The sequence below is a fragment of the Ovis canadensis genome, chromosome 12 (assembly GCF_042477335.2).
Source record: "Ovis canadensis isolate MfBH-ARS-UI-01 breed Bighorn chromosome 12, ARS-UI_OviCan_v2, whole genome shotgun sequence".
Classification (NCBI taxonomy): Eukaryota; Metazoa; Chordata; class Mammalia; order Artiodactyla; family Bovidae; genus Ovis; species Ovis canadensis.
This window is the reverse complement of record NC_091256.1, coordinates 74,267,402-74,279,621: the sequence shown is the minus strand read 5'-3', so window position 1 is coordinate 74,279,621 and position 12,220 is coordinate 74,267,402. Positions and strand designations below refer to the sequence as shown.

The window sequence follows — 12,220 nt, the reverse complement described above, 5'->3', positions numbered from 1 at the left end:
GCTGTGCCCTCTAGAGCCTGCTCACCACAAGAGAAGCCAGCTTGCTGCAACTAGAGAAAGCCCCCATGTAGCAACAAAGACCCAGTGCGGCCAAAATATATTTTAAAAATTAAAAATATAGAAAAGGGACAACTGTCTCCTTTTGGTAAGATCTGTGGATAAGAAGTAGAAGTGAAACTAGGTAGCAGCTCTCCAGGGGCCTAGTCTTTTACTATCCTATATTCTATGCTCTTTTTTGATCTCAGACTAAAGTGAAAAACAGGCCTTGTGTTAGAAGTGAAATTTAAGAGAAGAGCTGCCCTCCTTTCCGCCCTTCCTGGAACCATGCCATAAACTGGAGAAAATGGAGGGCTGACTGTGCATGGACTCGTGGCTGAGTCCTTTACAAGAACCTATCTTTGTAAGGGATGCCCTCACAACAAGACTTTTTAATCTCTTTCATTGATTTTACCTAGAAATATTTTTTGAGGCAAAAGCCAAAATCCCTCAAATAATGGGTTTCCACAAGGCCCACCAGGAATTCTGTGAAAGGATAAATGCCACCTAGGAGAGTTATAAAAGTCACTTGGTCTGTTTCCAGAACAGAGTGCCCAGAATTAGTAAATTGGAAAGCAGAGAGGTTTTCCAGGACAGACAATTGTTTTTTTGAGATGGAAAAAAAAAAAAAAACACCCCACCAAGAGTTCTAAACCTATCAGTTCTTGAAAGTCCACGCTATATTCCTTGCCCTCATTTTTCTAGATTCACTGACTCTCAGCCCACGGGAATTTGCCTTCTGTACCTACTACTCTATGGAAACTGCCCCTGTCCAGCTCATCAATGACTACTTTTTTTTTTTTTTTTTGGCAAACCCAGCAGCTTTCTTTTGGTGCTCATCCAAAACCAAGGATCTTTCCTGAAGAATACCTCTGCTTTTTAAATTACCAATCCTGGGCACTGAGCTATGGAAACAGACAGACTGATTTTCATAACTCTCTGTGGTGACACTTAGTGTTTCACAGAATTCCAAGTGGGTCTGGTGGGAAAGCATTATATGAGGATTTTTTGCTCTGTTCATTTTCATTCTATTGACCTTCCTCTCTTGCACAAGAGAAACTTCCAGAGTTCTCTTCTCCATGGCTTGGTGATGTTCCGCATTCCAGGTTCTCCTTTTATTTTCCCATGTCTAATTGGCTTCTCTTGCTTTGCATCCCATTAAACACTGAAAAATTCTTTTTTTTCCCCTTCTTTTTTAATATAAAATTTATTTTAATTGGAGGTTAATTACTTTACAATATTGTATTGGTTTTGCCATACATTAACATGAATCTGCCACAGGTATACACGTGTTCCCCATCCTGAACCCCCTTCCCTTCTCCCTCCCCGTACCATCCCTCTGGGTCATCCCAGTGCACCAGCCACAAGCATCCAGTATCATGCATCAAACCTGGACTGGAGATTTGTTTCATATATGATATTATACATGTTTCAATGCCACTCTCCCAAATCATCCCACCCTCTCCCTCTCCCACAGAGTCCAAAAGACTGTTCTATACATCTGTGTCTCTTTTGCTGTCTCGCATACAGGGTTATCGTTACCATCTTTCTAAATTCCATATATATGCGTTAGTATACTGTATTGGTGTTTTTCTTTCTGACTTACTTCACTCTGTATAATAGGCTCCAGTTTCATCCACCTCATTAGAACTGATTCAAATGTATTCCTTTTAATGGCTGAGTAATACTCCATTGTGTATATGTACCACAGCTTTCTTATCCATTCATCTGCTGATGAATGGGACATCTAGGTTGCTTCCATGTCCTGGCTATTATAAACAGTGCTGTGATGAACACTGGGGTACATGTGTCTCTTTCAATTCTGGTTTCCTCAGTGTATATGCCCAGAAGTGGGATTGCTGGCTCATAAGGCAGTTCTATTTCCAGGTTTTTAAGGAATCTCCACACTGTTCTCCATAGTGGCTGTATTAGTTTGCATTCCCACTAACAGTGTAAGAGGGTTCCCTTTTCTCCACACCCTCTCCAGCATTTGTTGCTTGTAGACTTTTGGATCACAGACATTCTGACTGGTGTGAAGTGGTACCTCACTGTGGTTTTGATTTGCATTTCTCTGATAATGAGTGGTGTTGAGCATTTTTCATGTGTTTGTTAGCCATCTGTATGTCTTCTTTGGAGAAATGTCTGTTTAGTTCTTTGGCCCACTTTTTGATTGGGTCGTTTATTTTTCTGGAATTGAGCTGCATAAGTTGCTTGTATATTTTTGAGATTAGTTGTTTGTCAGTTGCTTCATTTGCTATTATTTTCTCTCATTCTTAAGGCTGTCTTTTCACCTTGCTTATAGTTTCCTTTGTTGTGCAGAAGCTTTTAAGTTTAATTAGGTCCCATTTGTTTATTTTTGCTTTTACTTCCAATATTCTGGGGGGTGGGTCATAGAGGATCCTGCTGTGATGTATGTCGGAGAGTGTTTTGCCTATGTTCTCCTCTAGGCGTTTTATAGTTTCTGGTCTTACATTTAGATCTTTAGTCCATTTTGAGTTTATTTTTTTTAAATTATTTATATATATTCTTTTTACTTTTGAGTTTATTTGTGTGTATGGTGTTAGAAAGTGTTCCAGTTTCATTCTTTTACAAGTGGTTGACCAGTTTTCCCAGCACCACTTGTTAAAGAGATTGTCTTTAATCCATTGTATATTCTTGTCTCCTTTGTCAAAGATAAGGTGTCCATAGCTGTGTGGATTTATCCCTGGGCTTACTATTTTGTTCCATTGATCTATATTTCTGTGTTTGTGCCAGCACCATACTGTCTTGATGACTGTGGCTTTGTAGTAGAGCCTGAAGTCAGGCAGGTTGATTCCTCTAGTTCCATTCTTCTTTTTCAAGATTGCTTTGGCTATTCAAGGTTTTTTGTATTTCCATACAAATTGTGAAATTATTTGTTCTAGCTCTGAAAAATACCACTGGTAGCTTGATAGGCATTGCACTGAATCTATAGATTGCTTTGTGTAGTATACTCATTTTCACTATATTGAGTCTTCCAATCCCTGAACATGGTATATTTCTCCATCTATTAGTGTCCTCTTCGATTTCTTTCACCAGTGTTTCATAGTTTTCTATATATGTCTTTAGTTTCTTTAGGTAGATATATTCCTAAGTATTTTATTCTTTTCATTGCAATGGTGAATGGAATTGTTTCCTTAATTTCTCTATTTTCTCATTATTAGTGTATAGGAATGCAAGGGATTTCTGTGTGTTGATTTTTTACCCTGCAACTTTACTATATTCATTGATTAGCTCTAGTAATTTTCTGGTGGATTCTTCAGGGTTTTCTATGTAGAGGATCATGTCATCTACAAACAGTGAGAGTTTTACTTCTTCTTTTCCAATTTGGATTCCTTTTATTTCTTTTTCTGCTCTGATTGCTATGGCCAAAACCTCCAAAACTATGTTGAATAGTAGTGGTGAAAGTGGGCACCCTTGTCTTGTTCCTGACTTTAGGGGAAATGCTTTCAATTATTCACCATTGAGGATAATGTTTGCTGTGGATTTGTCATATATAGCTTTTATTATGGTGAGGTATGTTCCTTCTATTCCTGCTTTCTGGAGAGTTTTTATCATAAATGGATGTTGAATTTTGTCAAAAGCTTTCTCTGCATCTATTGAGATAATCATATGGTTTTTATTTTTCAACTTGTTAATGTGGTGTATTACATTGATTGGTTTGTGGATATTGAAGAATCCTTGCATCCCTGGGATAAAGCACACTTGGTCATGGTGTATGATCTTTTTAATATGTTGTTGGATTCTGATTGCTAGAATTTTGTTAAGGATTTTTGCATCTACGTTTATCAGTGATATTGGCCTGTAGTTTTCTTTTTTGTGGCATCTTTGTCAGGTTTTGGTATTAGGGTGATGGTGGCCTCATAGAATGAGTTTGGAAGTTTACCTTCCTCTGCAATTTTCTGGAAGAGTTTGAGGAGGATAGGTGTTAGTTCTTCTCTAAATTTTTGGTAGAATTCAGCTGTGAAGCCGTCTGGACCTGGGCTTTTGTTTGCTGGAAGATTTCTGAATACAGTTTCAATTTCTGTGCTTGTGATGGGTCTGTTAAGATTTTCTATTTCTTCCTGGTTCAGTTTTGGAAAGCTGTACTTTTCTAAGAATTTGTCCATTTCTTCCACGTTGACCATTTTATTGGCATATAATTGCTGATAGTAGTCTCTTATGATCCTTTGTATTTCTGTGTTGTCTGTTGTGATCTCTCCATTTCCATTTCTAATTTTATTGATTTGATTTTTCCCCCTTTGTTTCTTGATGAGTCTGGCTAATGGTTTGTCAATTTTACTTATCCTTTCAAAGAACCAACTTTTGGCTTTGTTGATTTTTGCTATGGATTTTGCTCTTTTGTTTCGTTTGCATTTATTTCTCCCCTAATTTTTAAGATTTCTTTCCTTCTACTAACCCTGGGGTTCTTCATTTCTTCCTTTTCTAGTTGCTTTAGGTATAGAGCTAGGTTATTTATTTGACTTTTTTCTTGTTTCTTGAGGTATGCCTGTATTGCTATGAGCTTTCCCCTTAGCATTGCTTTTACAGTGTCCCACAGGTTTTGGGTTATTGTGTTTTCATTTTCATTTGTTCCTATACATATTTTGATTTCCTTTTGGATTTCTTCTGTGATTTGTTGGTTATTCAGCAGCATGTTGTTCAGCCTCCATATGTTGGAATTTTTAACAGTTTTTCTCCTTTAATTGAGATCTAATCTTACTGCCTTTGGTCAGAAAAGATGCTTGGAATGATTCCAATTTTTTTGAACTTACCAAGGCTAGATTTATGGGTCAGGATGTGATCTATCCTGGAGAAGGTTCCATGTGAGCTTGAGAAAAAGGTGAAATTCATTGTTTTGGGGTGAAATATCCTATAGATATCAATTAGGTCTAACTGGTTTATTGTATCATTTAAAGTTTGTGTTTCCTTGTTAATTTTCTGTTTAGTTGATCTATCCATCGGTGTGAGTGGGGTATTAAAGTCCCCCACTATTATTGTGTTATTGTTAATTTCCCCTTTCATACTTGTTAGCATTTGTCTTACATATTGTGGTGCTCCTATGTTGGGTGCATATATATTTATAATTGTTATATCTTCTTCTTGGATTGATCCTTTGATCATTATGTAGTGTCCTTCTTTGTCTCTTTTCACAGCCTTTGTTTTAAAGTCTATTTTATCTGATATGAGTATTGCTACTCCTGCTTTCTTTTGGTCTCTATTTGCATGGAATATCTTTTTCCAGCCCTTCACTTTCAGCCTGTATGTGTCCCGTTTTGAGGTGGGTCTCTTGTAGACAACATATATAGGGGTCTTGTTTTTGTATCCATTCAGCCAGTCTTTGTCTTTGGTTGGGGCATTCAACCCATTTATGTTTAAGGTAATTATTGATAAGTATGATCCCATTGTCACTTCCTTTATTGTTTTGGGTTTGAGTTTATACCCCCTTTTTGTGTTTTCTGTCTAGAGAATATCCTTTAGCATTTGTTGGAGAGGTGGTTTGGTGGTGCTGAATTCTCTCAGCTTTTGCTTGTCTGTAAAGCTTTTGATTTCTCCTTCATATTTGAATGAGATCATTGCTGGGTACAGTTATCTGGGCTGTAGGTTATTTTCTTTCATCACTTTAAGTATGTCTTGCCATTCCCTCCTGGCCTGAAGAGTTTCTATTGAAAGATCAGCTGTTGTCCTTGTGGGAATCCCCTTGTGTGTTATTTGTTGTTTTTCCCTTGCTGCTTTTAATATTTGTTCTTTGTGTTTGATCTTTGTTAATTTGATTAATATGTGTCTTGGGGTGTTTCACCTTGGGTTTATCCTGTTTGGGACTCTCTGGGTTTCTTGGACTTGGGTGATTATTTCCTTTCCCATTTTAGGGACGTTTTCAACTATTATCTCCTCAAGTATTTTCTCATGGTCTGTCTTTCTGTCTTCTTCTTCTGGGACTCCTATGATTTGAACGTTGGAGCATTTAACACTGTCCTGGAGGTCTCTGAGATTGTCCTCATTTCTTTTAATTCATTTTTCTTTTTTCCTCTCTGATTCATTTATTTCTACCATTCTATCTTCTACCTCACTTATCCTATCTTCTGCCTCCGTTATTCTGCTATTTGTTGCCTCCAGAGTGTTTTTGATCTCATTTATTGCATTATTCATTATATATTGACTCTTTTTTATTTCTTCTAGGTCCTTGTTAAACCTTTCTTGCATCTTCTCAATCCTTGTCTCCAGGCTATTTTTCTGTGATTCCATTTTGATTTCAAGATTTTGGATCATTTTCACTATCATTATTCAGAATTCTTTATCAGGTAGATTCCCTATCTCTTCCTCTTTTGTTTGGTTTAGTGGGCATCTATCCTGTTCCTTTACCTGCTGGGTATTCCTCTGTCTCTTCATTTTGTTTATATTGCTGAATTTGGGGTGGCCTTTCTGTTTCCTGGCAGTTTGTGGGGTTCTCTTTATTGTGGAGTTTCCTCGCTGTGGGTGGGGTTGTACAGGTGGCTTGTCAAGGTTTCTTGTTAGGGAAGCTTGTGTTGGTATTCTGGTGGGTGGAGCTGGTTTTCTTCTCTCTGGAGTGCAATGAAGTGTCAAGTAATTAGTTATGAGATGTCAATGGTTTTGGAGAAAATTTGGGCAGCCTGTATATTGGAGCAAGGGGCTGTGTTCCTGTGTTATTGGAGAATTTGTATGCTATGTCTTGCTCTGGCCCTTGGGTGGTGCTTGGTTTCAGTGTAGGTATGGAGGCATTTGATGAGCTCCTGACCTGCCTCTTGAGAAATCTGTACACAGGTCAGGAAGCAACAGATAGAACTGGACATGGAACAGCAGACTGGTTCTAAATAGGAAAAGGAGTACGTCAAGGCTGTATATTGTTACCCTGCTTATTTAACTTATATGCAGAGTACATCATGAGAAATGCTGGACTGGAAGAAACACAAGCTGGAATCAAAATTGCCAGGAGAAATATCAGTAACCTCAGATATGCAGATGACACCACCCTTATGGCAGAAAGTGAAGAGGAGCTAAAAAGCCTCTTGATGGAAGTGAAAGAGGAGAGCAAAAAAGTTGGCTTAAAGCTCAACATTCAGAAAACGAAGATCATGGCATCTGGTCCCATCACTTCATGGGAAATAGATGGGGAAACAGTGGAAACAGTGTCACACTTTATTTTGAGAGTCTCAAATCACTGCAGATGGTGACTGCAGCCATGAAATTGAAAGATGCTTGCTCCTTGGAAGAAAAGTTACGACCAACCTAGATAGCATATTCAAAATCAGAGACATTACTTTGCCGACTAAGGTCCGTCTAGTCAAGGCTATGGTTTTTCCAGTGGTCATGTATGGATGTGAGAGTTGGACTGTGAAGAAAGCTGAGCACCGAAGAATTGATGCTTTTGAACTGTGGTGTTGGAGAAGACTCTTGAGAGTCCCTTGGACTGCTAGGAGATCCAACCAGTCCATTCTGAAGGAGATCAGCCCTGGGATTTCTTTGGAAGGAATGATGCTAAAGCTGAAACTCCAGTACTTTGGTCACCTCATGTGAAGAGTTGACTCATTGGAAAAGACTCTGATGCTGGGAATGGTTGGGGGCAGGAGGAGAAGGGGACGACAGAGGATGAGATGGCTGGATGGCATCACTGACTCAATGGACATGAGTCTGAGTGAATTTCAGGAGTTGGTGGTGGACAGGGAGGCTGGGCGTGCTGCAATTCATGGGGTCGCAAAAAGTCAGACAGGACTGAGAGACTGAACTGAACTGCACTGTCAATTAATGTTCCCTGGAGTCAGGAGTTCTCTGGCGTCTCAGGATTTCGACTTAAGCCTTCTGCTTCTGGTTTTCAGTCTTATTTTTACAGTAGTCTCAAGACTTCTCCTTCTATACAGCACTGTTAATAAAACATCTAGGTTAAAGATGAAAAGTTTTTCCACAGTGAGGGACACCCAGAGAGGTTCACAGAGTTACATGGAGAAGAGAAGAGGGAGAAGGGAGTTAGAGGTGACCTGAATGAGATGAGGTGGAATCAACAGAGGAGAGAGCAAGCTAGCCAGTAATCACTTCATATGTGCACTCCACAACTGGACCGCTCAGAGATGTTCATGGAGTTATACAGAGAAGAGAAGAGGGAGGAAGGAGACAGAGGTGGCCACGAGGATAAAAGGGGGGAATCAAAAGGAGAGAGACAGATTGAGCCAGTAATCAGTTCCCCCGGGAGGAGCAGCCTGAGGAGTGGTGGCTGCGCAGGCACAGGAGGGCCTAGAGGAGCTATCCCATGTTGAAGGTCAGGAACGGCAGCAGTAAAGGGGTACCCCTCGTCCAAGGTAAGGAGCAGCGACTGTGCTTTGGTGGAGCAGCCATGAAGAGATACACCATGCCCAAGGTAAGAGAAACCCAAGTAAGATGGTAGGTGTTGCAAGATGGCATCAGAGGGCAGACACACTGAAACCATAATCACAGAAAACTAGTCAAACTAATCACACTAGGACCACAGCCTTGTCTAACTCAATGAAACCAAGCCATGCCCATGGGAAACCCAAGATGGGCAGGTCACGGTGGAGAGGTCTGACAGAGCATGGTCCACTGGAGAAGGGAATGGCAAGCCACTTTAGTATTCTTGTCTTGAGAACCCCATGAACAGTATGAAAAGGCAAAGTGTTAGGATAACAAAAGAGAAACTCCCCAGGTCATTAGGTGCCCATTATGCTACTAGAGATCAGTGGAGAAATAATTCCAGAAAGAATGAAGGGATGGAGCCAAAGCAAAAACAATACCCAGTTGTGGATGTGACTGGTGATAGATGCAAGATCTGATGCTGTAAAGAGCAATACTGCATAGGAACCTGGAATATCAGGTCCATGAATCAAGGCAAATTGGAAGTGGTCAAACAAGAAATGGCAAGGGTGAACGTCGACATCTAGGAATCAGTGAACTAAAATGGACTGGAATGGGTGAATTTAACTCAGATGACCGTTATATCTACTACTGTGGGCAGGAATCCCTTAGAAGAAATGGAGTAGCCATATAGGTCAACAAAAGAGTCCAAAATGAGGTACTTGGATGCAATCTCAAAAATGACAGAATGATCTCTGTTCGTCTCCAAGGCAAACCATTCAATATCATAGTTATCCAAGTCTATGCCCCAACCAGTAATGCTAAAGAAGCTGAAGTTGAACAGTTTTATGAAGACCTACAAGACCTTGTAGAACTAACACCCAAAAAAGATGTCCTTCTCATTATAGGGGACTGGAATGCAAAAGTAGGAAGTCAAGAAACACCTGGAGTAACAGGCACATTTGGCCTTGGAATATGGAATGAAGCAGGGCAAAGACTAATAGAGTTTTGCCAAGAAAATGCATTGGTCATAGCAAACACCCTCTTCCAACAACACAAGAGAAGACTCTACACATGGACATCACCAGATGGTCAACACCGAAATCAGATTGATTATATTCTTTGCAGCCAAAGATGGAGAAGCTTCATATAGTCAAAAAAAACAAGACCGGGAGCTGACTGTGGCTCAGATCATGAACTCCTTATTACCAAATTCAGACTCAAATTGAAGAAAGTAGGGAAAACCACTAGACCATTCAGGTATGACCTAAATCAAATCCCTTATGATTATGCAGTGGAAGTGAGAAATAGATTTAAGGGCCTAGATCTGATAGATAGAGTGCCTGATGAACTATGGAATGAGGTTCGTGACATTGTACAGGAGACAGGGATCAAGACCATCCCCGTGGAAAAGAAATGCAAGAAAGCAAAATGGCTGTTTGAGTAGGCCTTACAAATAGCTGTGAAAAGAAGAGAGGTGAAAAGCCAAGGAGAAAAGGAAAGATATAAGCATCTGAATGCAGAGTTCCAAAGAATACTAAGAAGAGATAAGAAAACCTTCCTCAGCAATCAATGCAAAGAAATAGAGGAAAACAACAGAATGGGAAAGACCAGAGATCTCTTCAAGAAAATTAGAGATACCAAGGGAATATTTCATGCAAAGATGGGCTCGATAAAGGACAGAAATGGTCTGGACCTAACAGAAGCAGAAGATATTAAGAGGTGGCAAGAATACACATAAGAATTGTACAAAAAAGATCTTCACGACCCAGATAGTCATGATGATGTGATCACTAATCTAGAGCCAGACATCTTGGAAAGTGAAGTCAAGTGGGTCTTAGAAAGCATCACTACAAACAAAGCTAGTGGAGGTGATGGAATTCCAGTTGAGCTCTTTCAAATCCTGAAAGATGATGCTGTGAAAGTGCTGCACTCAACATGCCAGCAAATCTGGAAAACTCAGCAGTGGCCACAGGACTGGAAAGGTCAGTTTTCATTCCAATTCCAAAGAAAGGCAATGCCCAAGAATGCTCAAACTACCGCACAATTGCACTTATCTCACCTGCTAGTAAAGTAATGCTCAAAATTCTCCAAGCCAGGCTTCAGCAATACATGAACCGTGAACTCCCTGATGTTCAAGCTGGTTTTAGAAAAGGCAGAGGAACCAGAGATCAAATTGCCAACATCCGCTGGATCATGGAAAAAGCAAGAGAGTTCCAGAAAAACATCTATTTCTGCTTTATTGACTATGCCAAAGCCTTTGACTGTGTGGATCACAATAAACTGTGGAAAATTCTGAAAGAGATGGGAATACCAGACCACCTGACCTGCCTCTTGAGAAATCTGTATGCAGGTCAGGAAGCAACAGTTAGAACTGGACATGGAACAACAGATTGGTTCAAATTAGAAAAGGAGTACGTCAAGGCTGTATATCATCACCCTGCTTATTTAGCTTATATGCAGAGTACATCATGAGAAACGGTGGACTGGAAGAAACACAAGCTGGAATCAAGATTCCCAGGAGAAATATCAATCACCTCATATATGCAGATGACACCACCCTTATGGCAGAAAGTGAAGAGGAGCTAAAAAGCCTCTTGATGGAAGTGAAAGAGGAGAGTGAAAAAGTTGGCTTAAAGCTCAACATTCAGAAAATGAAGATCATGGCATCTGGTCCCATCACTTCATGGGAAATAGATGGGGAAACAGTGGAAACAGTGTCACACTTTATTTTGGGTGTCTCCAAAATCACTGCAGATGGTGATTGCAGCCATGAAATTGAAAGATGCTTGCTCCTTGGAAGAGAAGTTACGACCAACCTAGATATATATTCAAAAGCAGAGACATTACTTTGCCGACTAAGGTCCGTCTAGTCAAGGCTATGGTTTTTCCATTGGTCATGTATGGATATGAGAGTTGGACTGTGAAGAAGGCTGAGCGCTGAAGAATTGATGCTTTTGAAGTGTGGTGTTTGAGAAGACTCTTGAGAGTCCCTTGGACTGCAAGGAGATCCAACCAGTCCATTCTGAAGGAGATAAGCACTCGGATTTCTTTGGAAGGAATGATGCTAAAGCTGAGGCTCCAGTACTTTGGCCACCTCATGTGAAGAGTTGACTCATTGGAAAAGACTCTGATGCTGGGAATGGCTGGGGGCAGGAGGAGAAGGGGACGACAGAGGATGAGATGGCTGGATGGCATCATGGACTCAATGGACATGAGTCTGAGTGAACTCCGGGAAATGGTGATGGACAGGGAGTCCTGGCGTGCAGCGATTCATGGGGTTGCAAAGAGTCGGACAAGACTGAGCGACTGAACTGACCTGAACTGTACTAAGTGTTCTCCACCGTCTGGAAGACTCAGAGATTCATAGAGTTGGGTAGAGAAGAGAGGGGGTAGGGAGGAGACAGAGGTGACCTGGTGGAGAAAAAGGAGAGTCCAAAGGGGGAGAGAGCAGTAAAGCTAGTAATCTCACTCCCAAGGAAAAATGGGTACTGAAGACTGGGTTCTTAAAGGTGCAAAATTGATAACAAATACCAAAAAACAAAGATTAAAATGTAGAGTCAAGTCTGGAATTTCAAAAATACAATATTAAAGAAAAGAAGAGAAAAAAGAAAGAATAAAAAAAAAGTCACAATAATTATATAACATATATATATGAAGTTTGCTTTAAAAAATAGGGTCTTTTTTTTTGCAAAGTAATAGTAGGTTATAAAAGTGAAAATTAGAGGAGTAATAGAGGACTTAAAATTTTTAAAAAATTAATTTAAAAATGATCGTAAAAATAGTATAAATATATCTAGGACTTTCTCTGGTATTGTTGTGGGTATTGTGGGGTCAGTTCATTTTTGGATAGTTCCTTGGTCTG

General features: G+C 40.0%; 1 protein-coding gene across 2 annotated transcripts in view; it reads left to right on the top strand.

The window, feature by feature from the left end:
* Nucleotides 1–12,220, top strand: part of LOC138416656 (PAK4-inhibitor INKA2-like) — a 103,384-nt gene that overhangs the window by 46,899 nt on the left and 44,265 nt on the right. The window lies entirely within an intron of this gene.